The sequence below is a fragment of the Canis lupus genome, chromosome 21 (assembly GCF_048164855.1).
Source record: "Canis lupus baileyi chromosome 21, mCanLup2.hap1, whole genome shotgun sequence".
Taxonomy (NCBI): domain Eukaryota; kingdom Metazoa; phylum Chordata; class Mammalia; order Carnivora; family Canidae; genus Canis; species Canis lupus.
In genome coordinates, this window is record NC_132858.1 from 1,258,048 (window position 1) to 1,268,746 (window position 10,699).

The 10,699-nt window shown below is 47.6% G+C and overlaps 1 pseudogene; it reads right to left on the minus strand.

Annotated features, from left to right (window-relative positions):
• Nucleotides 1-2,081: 2,081 nt before the first annotated feature.
• Nucleotides 2,082-3,334, minus strand: LOC140613278 (dnaJ homolog subfamily A member 1 pseudogene; annotated as a pseudogene).
• Nucleotides 3,335-10,699: the final 7,365 nt, after the last annotated feature.

Genomic DNA, 10,699 nt, shown 5'->3' on the forward strand with positions numbered 1-10,699 from the left:
GGAGTCCCCCAACCATAATCGTAGGGCCAAACCTGGGAAAGTTTTCATGGAACCCACCATGCTCAGTTGTGTATTCATTATCTATGGTGGCTTCTGCACCAAACCGGCAGAGTTGAGCACTTTTGTGACAGAAATCGTATGACCTGCAAAGCTGAAAATATTTAATGCCTGGCCCTTTACAGGCAAAGTTTGCTGACCTCTAATCTCTCGTTGGATGTTTTTCTTTTTCAAATTTTTCTACTGCGGTAAAATGCACACAATATAACATTTATCATCTTAACCATTTCTAATCGTACGGTTCTATGGCATTTTTTCTTAAGATTCTATTTATTTATTTGAGAGAGCGAGCGAGCACGCACAAGCAGGAGGAAAGGCAGAGGGAGAGAAAGAAGCAGGCTGCTCACTGAGAGGGAAGCCCAAAGCGGGGCTCAATTCCAGGACCCCAGGATCATGACCTGAGCCAAAGGCAGATGCGTAACCAACTGAGCCTGTGACTAGCTTATTGCTCTTAGCATAATGTCCTCAATATAAAGTGTGTCAGGTTTTCCTCCCTTTGTAAGGCTGAATAATATTCTTTTTTTTTTTTTTAAAGATTTTATTTATCTATTCATGAGAAACACACAGAGAGAGGCAGAGACACAGGCAGAGGGAGAAGCAGGCTCCATGCAGGGAGCCCGATGCAGGATTCAATTCCGGAACTCCGGGATCACACCCTGAGCCGAAGGTGGATGCTTAACCATTAGTCACCCAGGTGTCCCTGTAAAAGGTTGAGTAATATTCCATTGAGTGGACAGACTACAGTTTGCTTTCTATTCATCTATCAGTGGATGCTCGCGTAGTTTCCATGTTTTAGCATCATGAATAATGCCGCTATGAACGTGGCTGTAAAATATATTTTTGAGACCCTGCTTTCAGTTCTTTTGCATGTTAACCCAGAAGTGCATTTGCTGGATCATATGGTGTTCTATTTTTAGTTTAGTGTTTTTTGTTTTTTTTTTTAACCTTAGTGAAAAACCAGTGCTTTTAATCTACGGGGGGGGAGGGGAGCCTGTAGTGACACATTGGAAATGCTTTATAATCAGTATATTAAGGAGACATTCATACATTTCTATTGCTTAATTCTGATTCCAGATTTAAGCTTGTGAACATGCCTTTTAAACATTCAATTAAAGCTATTCATCATAATTTGCTATACTACGAACATGAAATTACAGTTACTTCGGAGCATAAGTTAAATGGTTTAAAGGAAGCCTGTCACATACCTAGAAGACACCTTCCTGTCTCATACATGCAAATTAACTTCTCCATATAATGTCTCTTCACTCTAAGTTGGCCTGCTCCCGAAGTCACTACTCTGAAGTTTATCATGGTCCAAAGAGAAGGAAAAAAAGTGTAACCAGGACTGATATATATATATTTATATATATATATATATATAAATATATATATATATTTTTAAAAAAAAGATGGCACAGCAGAAGGGAGTGCAATTCTACAAGTGCAAGCCCTCAAGCAGCAGCATATGATAAACCCCTCTTTAGAGGTATCTTTTCTATCACTGACGCCACAGGCCAAATTACATAGCATGCCATCTTCAAGTAACAGTTGAGACAATAAAATGCAGAGGCATCACAATGAATCCCACTTAACGTAACTACAGACCAACACTTCTCTACAAATTAATAAATTCTTCGTCTGATTGCCAATTAAATACAAGTTTTAACGTCATAGTTTAACAGTTAAGGGTCATACACTGAAGTCAATACATACACCTAGCATCTCAGTCCAGTCTGAACTGTTTCATATACATAGAGCTGCAAACAATTACAAGGTATGGCCTAACAAACGCTAGGGGAGATTTTTTAAAAGTAGTTTTTACAGTATTAAACTTATCTTGCACACTGAAGTCATCATACATACAGGGCAAAGTCAGAGCTTTTATATTTGAGTGTATTCTTCATTTAACTTTTAAAACACTACTATAGTTGAATATTAAAACAAAAACAATAGCACTGTGAGCTATGATTATAGTCCTTCACTCATCCCATCCACTACTGCATGTAAAATGCCAGCAGCAGTGTTCTTCACCGGCCCCATTAAGAGGTCTGACACTGAACACCACCCCTAGGGTGATGTTCATCATCCTCATATGCTTCCCCACTGTAATGGCGCCGGCTTTCCTAATTGGGATCAAAGTCTACCAGTTCTACCTGGTCCATTTCATCTGTCCCTTCTACTTCCTTCCTCTCAGGTAGGAGTTTTTCCAGCAAAGAAAGTTTATCAGGAGAGAGAGAGCCATTCTCGGGGAAGTTTACCTCAAATTTGATGATTAGGCGACCCTTTCTCATATGGTCTACGATAAATTGGCGTGCCTTCATTTAGCACACGCTTGATATCCCCATGCTTGACAATCTGACCTGGATGAGAGGTGATGACGATGGTTCGGTTGTCAAGAGTAGATATTGGCTTTTGAAAGCCACACGGGGCTTCAACCAGCTGTATATCCATACACATGAAAAGATCTTCTCCTCGTCGAGTAAAAACAGCATAGTCCTTCTGACCTAAAACAATGATAATATCTCCTGGTTCCAGTCCTGGTTCTTGGTCTCCCTCACCATGGAATGTTATCTTCTGGCCATCTTTCATGCCTTTGTCAATATGCACTTCTAGAATCTTCTTCTCTCGAACTATCTTCCTTCTGTTGCAGCTTTTACATCTGTCTTTAGGACTGATCCGTTCCCCATGGCCCTGGCACTCCATGCACACAGATTGAATTTGCTGAACCATTCCAGGTCCTATCTGATGAATTCTTATTTGCATTCCAGTACCTCGGCAATTGGGACAACATTCGACTGCTCCTTTCTTACCACCTTGGCCTTCACATTTATCGCAAATCACATTCTGTTGCAGAGCTAGTTTTCTTGTTGCGCCATTATATAGATCTTCTAAGGTTACTGAGAGCTGATGGACAACATTTTTACCTCTCCGTTCTCTCTGCATCCTGCCTCCTCCTCCAAAAAACATATCAAAGATGTCCATGGAGGAGCCAAAACCACCACCAGCTCCACCTTCTTTAATTGCCTGTTCTCCTCCTTTGTCATATGATTCCCTTTTCTTAGCATCAGAGAGCACTTCATGAGCTTGAGAAATCTGTTTAAACTTCTCTCCTTCATTTGGATTCTTATCACGGTGGTACTTCAAGGCCAGTTTCCTGTATGCCTTTTTCAATTCCTCCTGGGTGGCATTGGGTTTGACCCCCAAAACATCATAGTAAGTGGTTTCTTTCACCATTTTCTACAGCTGGTGAGAGGGCCAAGGCCGGTGTGGGGGAGCGGGAAGGACTGCATTGCTGGGCGCAGCTCCAGGAGCCGCTGCTTCTCCGTGTCTCACTGAGCATTCTAGAAAGTTCCTTATTTTCAGTTTTTTGAGAAACTGCTCTATTATCTTCTACAGTAATGACACCATTTTACGTTCCCACCAAGTGTTTCCATTTCTCCACATCCTTGCCAACATTTGTGATTTTCTGTTTTGGTTTATTTTGGGGGTTTTGGGGTGGGATTGGGTTTTTTTGATAGTAATAGTCATCCTAATCTCCTAGGTGTATGGGCCTACCACATGCTTCCCCTACCCCTGGTGCTTTGCCTCCCGAGTCACTTGTGTCCTCAGGGCGAGATAGTCACATCCTCTGGGCAGAGACAATCATTTCTGTATCCCCTTCAGTGACCAGCACACTTGTCATCTTGAATAATCCCTGGTTTCTGGGAGCTTACCCTCTGTGTGTGGGGGAAGTAAACAATTTAGAAATGCCCGAAAGACCATGCTGGGCATGGCTGGGAATACCTTAGAGCTGCAGCAGGGAGTGGCCACAGTAGGCTCCCTCCTTCTGGCCTCTGCCCTCTCTCCATCATCTGGCACCCTCTCAGCCCAGATATCACAGCACTCTCATTGCCTCTTCATTTTCTCATGCTCAGAAATAGAGTATAGACTTCTTAGGTCAGTGCAAGCTCTGATCCACCCTTCCTTCCCAGCCTTGGCTCCGGGGAGCCCCGGCTGTCCCCACTGTGTCAGGGCCTCTGGACGCTCCTGTTTCCTAAGCACACACTCTGTGCCATCCTGGCTATCAAGGCTCACCTGGGGCACCTCACCAGCACCCCATCCCAGCCAGAAGTCCTCACACTCTCCTCCTGGTTCCCTGGCCCATCCAAAGCTTCCTGCAGTGGTGTGTGTCTTGCCTGGTGCAGGGAAAAATGGAATGGAATCTAAGGATCCGAGTCTGATCCAGGCTTTCTCTCCAGCTGGCTTTTTGTCCTGGGTGAGTCAAACCTCATATTGTTCCTGCATCTTTAGGAAAAGGAAATGGGTACGGGGTCCTCTGGAAGTTTCCACCAACAGCTGAAATTCTATAATCCTCAATTATTTTATTTTCCTTCTTTCCCTGCCAGACTGGATATCCTTTAGGGTGGAGACTAATTTGTTCTTTGTTGCCCCCAGGACCCACTGTACAGCTGTCCATGCAGAGAAGCTCAGGATATGATTCTTGGATGAGCAAAATAATTTCAGATGGATTTCATGTTTTCCTTCCATCAGGCTCCTGTACATGGGCAGCTTTGGGGCCCCACGATGTTTTCTGCACCTCACTCATGACATGCCCACTATCTGGAATGCACTCTTTTCTTCCACCTGTCTAGCTGACAAATCCTTCTCAGAGAGCCAACTCCAGTGCCATCTCCTCTGACGCCTCTCTCACCCTCCTCTGTGAGCTGGGCTTCTCCTGAGCCCCTGCGGCTTTGGGGCACTCTCTCACTTACCAAAATCGAAAGCACTTTATCTTTTCCACTAGACTGTGGATCCTGAGGAGCACAGTCACCTCTTCCTCATCATCGCTGATCCCCCAAGTGCACCTGCTGGCTGTTTGCAGACAGGAGGAGGTGAGGTCAGTGGGATCCAATACAAAGGAAGCATTGTGTCCAAGGGATTTCAAGATATTCTGCTTCCCTTCTGGCTGCACAGTGTCCCAGGATGTAGCCTCGCAAAGCCCAGGCCTAGTGCCAGTAGCAGCAGGATCACCCTAACGCCTATCTCCCTGGGTCCTCTGACCCTAACTCCTATCTCCCTGGGTCTTCTCTCTTTGTTCTCTTGGACGGGGCCATAGCCCTCCAGGAGCCCCTTCTCAGCCACACCCTGGGGGTTCCAGATGAGTGTGGTGGCTGCATCCAGCTGCTCCTGCCAGTACTTGGGCTCTTGGGAAGGATGACTAAGCAGATCTGGGAGGTGAAGGGAAGAGACCTGCCAATGGAGCTTCAAGGAGTGAGCTAATACCAGGATTAATCCCCCCACTTGAGAGAGGCTTTTTGACCCAGCACGGCCTCCTTCTTCCTGCTGGGGGCAGGGGAGGCCAGGGCCATCAGCCTGAAGGATTGGCTGTGCAACCAGACATATGGGAAAACAGAGGAAATGAAGCTGTCCACCCCAGAAAGGTCCCAGGCTTCAGGAATGGGGATACAGAGGGGGCTGGGGCAATGTGTCTCCAATGAAGACACACTGGAGGGGGCAGATAAATGGCAATCGGGGCTATGCCACAAGACACAGGCTGGGGGAGTAGAGCAGACGTCAGTCTTTTCCCAAACCTGCCTATATATCACCAGGAGGTCTTTACTTGTTCAAATTAAGACTGTAACACCTCCTCCAACTGCTTTGATGGAGGGATTAAATTTTTTTTTTTTAAAGTAGGTAACTTTATTTTTTTTTTAATTTTTTTTTATTTATTTATGATAGTCACAGAGAGAGAAAGAGAGAGAGGCAGAGACATAGGCAGAGGGAGAAGCAGGCTCCATGCACCGGGAGCCTGATGTGGGATTCGATCCCGGGTCTCCAGGATCGCGCCCTGGGGCAAAGGCAGGCGCCAAACCGCTGCGCCACCCAGGGATCCCGTGATGGAGGGATTAAATGGGATCATGTGGGTGGAAGGATTTATTGGCCCTACTTTCCCTGGTAGTTGGACCCAGGAGCTAGAGAGCCCTTGCCTGTGCTAATAATGAAGCTTCAGGGGAGATCTGTGTGTATTTATGATTCATAGGGGGCATGGTGGGGTAAGAGTGGCTTGGTGGCCCAAACCTCCTGGGTCGAAGTAAGAGCTAGAGAGCCCTTGCCTGTGCTAATCATGAAGCCTCAGGGGAGATCTGCATGTATTTATGATTTATAGGGGGCAAGGTGGGGTAAGAGTGGCTTGGTGGCCCAAACCAGGTGGACTGTGCCAATGTCATCGGAGAGGGCATGGGCATCTGGGACCAAGACCTGGCCAGTAACATGTCTACTCTCTACATGGTGGTCTTGCCTAGAAAAAGGCAGCAGTATGAATGCCCAGGCATAGGCACAACATTCCTTCAGGGTGCAGGATGCTGACATACTTCCCAGGCCTGTAAGCCTGGCAGATGGCCTGATGCTGACTCTTCCTGAAACACTGAGCTACAGGATTCTAGTGGTGAGGAGGGTTTTAGGGGCCTCATTACTCAGATAGGACCTGGAGGTTTTCAGAAGGAAAGGCTTGCTGGAGGCCATATGGCAAATTAATGTTGGAGCCTGGTTGCAGGAAACCACCTCCACAGTGAACTCAAGTCTGGCTGAGGGTCAGACAAGTTAGGGCTTGGGAGAGGTGAACGTTCTCCCTTGGAGGCCCCACAGCAGCGGGGAAATGGACCCAATATTTGAGGGCTTTGTACCCTCTCACCAAATGAAGCCATGACCTTTCATCTCTGATCCCTTTCGCTCCACAAGGTAAATTTAATGAACATTCAGACAGGCAAACAGTGGGGATGGGTGGCACTCTTTCCAGATTGGCATTTTCTGTGCCAGGTAAGGCTAGGGAGGAAGGCCCAGCTTTGGGTTTGCTCCAAGGGATCCTGGCTAAGCCTGGGATATCTCAGGTCAAAGACTGTGTTTGTTTCCAGGGCACCATTTTGCTGCCCTCTGCACTGCCTCCTGGGACCCCAGTGACCTTAGCAGAACCCCTTGCTTGCTCTGTCTGCAGCTCTGCAGTAGGAGCGACAGTGGATAGTTTGGGTCTCTGCAGCAACCCCTAGCTAGACCTTTCAGCAGAATCAAGCATCTCTGGCCTTGTCAAGATCCTTGGTGGGCACGTTGGTGACAGGACTGTGTTAGCTGGGGCCATGAGGAAGGCCTGGTCACTGCCTGGCTGATGACTCAGAAAGAACAGTTTAGGACGCATCTGTGCCCAGAGGACTTTGACATCTCGTCCTTCCAAGGCCAAGGATAGTCTTGTTCATGTAGGAAACTCCCAGAACTGAAGATGGTCATTCCTCCTGCCTGTCCACCACCACCCTAGCATTCATGGAAAACACTCTGAAAGAGAAGGGCCTTTCCCATTAGGGGGTAACCAGGAGGCATTGGAGAACAGAGAAAGATCTTGAAACTAGGGAGTCCAGAGACCTGGGTCCCAACCCTCGCTAGATGACCTTGAAACAAGTCAGTCTCGGGCTCATCCTATAAAACAAGGAGGAAGCCAGCTGGCCTGGCTAACCCACAGGTGGTTGTGAACTCAGTGCAAATGTGTTATAAGATGTGAAGCACTCTTCTCATGGCAGGAAACCCCTCTGCCCTCATTTCTGGCTTCTACCAATCATAGTCTACCCCTCCCTGCCCTGGAACCTCTGCCAGGCCTCCCAGGCCTTAGCTCCTGTTGACCCTCTGCATGGAGCACTGGACAACACTGAGAAAATAAGACAGGGGTATGGGGCTCTCAACTCTAATATGTCAAAACTGAGCTCATGCATTCCTCCTAATTCTGTTGCTCGAGTCTTCTCCACCTAGGAATGGAGTCTCCCATCAAGGCAGCCACAGGAACCAGCAACCTGGACATTCATGCTAGTAGATTGTGAAGCCATGGCTTACTTTTCCCTCCACTGGGCATGCTGGAGGTGAGCTGAGCAGAGTCACTGATTTCCAGAGGAAGCCCCCCACCGCCCCCTCAGGAGAACAAATCCTAGGGATTGGGACTTCAGTGCTCTTTAGGGAAAGATGGAGCTTGGAGAGGAAGTGGACAGGGCCACCCAATGGGGGTATTTGGGTGGTGGGGGACAGAGACTTGTTTGGGGAAGGGAGAGAAAGAAGAGGAGGCGGGTGGAGGCCCCAGGAGACATGCTCTGAAGTCTAGAGACTAAGGAACAAAGGAGAGCAGATGGGAGGCACAGCCCCTCATCCAACTTCAACCTACAGCAAGACCTGCTAAAACCTTCAGGATTTGGTTTGGGGAGAGCAAAGGGCCAATATCTGGAACTGGTAGAGAAATGGCCAACACACCTTTCTCCAGGGCACTTATAGCCCCAGGGGCATTAGCCACGTTCTCCCTCAGACTGCATATCCCTGCAGGTTATACCTTGCCTGGCCCTCACCTGCCTTGCCAGCGCCACGTGCAGTGGGCTCTGCCCCCCACTCCGGACTGGCTTGTTTAGCTGGTGCCTTTCTCTAGAGTACCTTGCTCCCCGTTCCTCCCATGGAGGCCCTTCCTCACCGTCAGGTCTCATTCACAAGACATGCTACTAACCACTGTAAAGTGTACAATTTCGTGTCATTTAGTACATTTACAATATTGTGCTATCATTACCTCTCTATTTCCAAAGCATTTTCATCTTCCCAAAAGGAAACCCTGTCCCCAAATGAGTAGTCACCCCCCGTCCCTGCTACCCCTGCTCCTCTTTAGCCTCAGGCAACCAGGACTCTGCTTTCTGCCTCTGTGAATTTTCCTTTCTGACTGAATAATATCCCATTGTGTGGACATACTGTGTTCTGTCATCCATTCACAAACATTTGGGTTGCTTCCACCTTTCACTGCTACGAACATTCATGTGCAACTATTTGTTTGAATACTTATTTTCAGTTCTTTTGGGCATATACCTAGGAGTGAACTGCCGGATCATGTTATGATCTAAGGTTATGATCTGTGGTCTATGGTTAATTTCCTGAGGAACTGTTGATTTGTTTTTGATGTCTTCTTTCCCCTTACCCCTGGCTGTCGGTAGCTGTGCCGTCCAACAGTAGCCACGGGTCCTATGGGTGGTTGTTTAAATTTAAATTGGTTAATATTGGGCAGCCCAGGTGGCTCAGTGGTTTAGCGCCGCCTTCAGCCAGGGCCTGGTCCTGGAGACCCGGGATCGAGTCCCACATCAGGCCCCCTGCATGGAGCCTGCTTCTCCCTCTGCCTGTGTCTCTGCCTCTCTCTCTATCTCTCTGTGTCTCTCATGAATAAATGGATAAAATCTTTTTAAAGAATTTTTAAAAATTGGTTAATATTAAATAAAGTTCAAGATTGAGATCTTTGGTCACACTAGCTATGTTTCAAGTAGTCAGTAGCTACACATGTTTAGTGGCTACCAAAGTTCCATCAATCCAGAAGGTGCCATTAGACAGCGCTTATCTACCCTGTGCGATCTCCCCTGCGGAAGGACCAAATCCATCTGGTTTACCACAATGTACCCAATGCCTAGGTAAGTGCATGGCCTGTAGGGTTATTATTTGAGGGAGGGAGGGAGGGAGGAAGGGTTGTTTTCAGAGTCATTTCTTTACTTGATATTCTCAAAAAAAAAGCTTTAGGGGAGGCAGGAACAGAATGACTTTTCTGATTGTGCAGCTGAACGGGCTCAGAGAGTGAAACAACATGCTGCAGCCTCCCCTTCCCTCCACCAGTCAGACTTTCAGGGACTCCTGAGGCATCTGGACAGAATAGGAGTGGGCAGCCCGGGGCCGGGAGAACCCAGAAGGCAGCAAATACAGCAGTCTGGCTCTAGAGGAGTGAGGGTATTTTTGATCTGAAAAGGGCTCTGAGTGGGACCTTACCCAATCTCTGCATTTTATAGATGAGGAGAGAGGCCACAAGAAGGGATGTGCCCATGGGATTCATTAAGAGGCAAAAAGTCTGGGGACGTGGGTGGCTCAGTGGTTGAGGGTTTTTGGCTCAGGTTGTGATCCTGGGGTCCTGGGATCAAGTCCCACATCGGGCTCCCCGCAGGGAGCCTGTTCTTCTGCCTATGTCTCTGCCTCTCTCTCTATGTCTCTCATGAATGAATAAATAAAATCTTAAAAAAAAAAAGAGGCTGGGACTAAGCCTTGGAGGGCTTGGAAGTCAGGGCCAAAGCTTTGGGGGAGTCACTGAAGGGTTGAGACCAGAGTTGTGGCCTCTTGAGACCCACGAGGTAGCATCTGGAAGCTGGACCAGAGAGATGGAGGCTGAGGAAGGTAGCAGGTGGAAAGCCACCATAACCTGCAGCAGGATGGGGGTGGCAGGGACAAGAATCAGTGAAATCTGAATGACACGAGAAAAAGAATATTGGGGTGAGGGAGATAGAGAAGGCAATGGGGATCTTGAACTTTTGTGACTTGGAGCAAGAAAATAAGGTAACGCCTGCCAAGAAAGAATTCAGGAAAGGAGCTGGTGTATCCAGGAAGGTCAAGGTGAGTCTTAGACACAATGAGTGATTCACTTATAGGATATCGGAGCTAGAATGGGCTCGGTAGGTGACATACAGTTCTCCCTCTCGGTTTCACTGAGGCCCAGAAAGGTGAAGGGACAGGCTTACAGATGCATGGTGTGTGGAAAATGAGACTGGAGCCAGGATTTGGTCCAGCAAGGTTTTGATTCCATGCCACTGGAACCTCCCTAATCTCACTTCACCCCAGCCAGGACCCC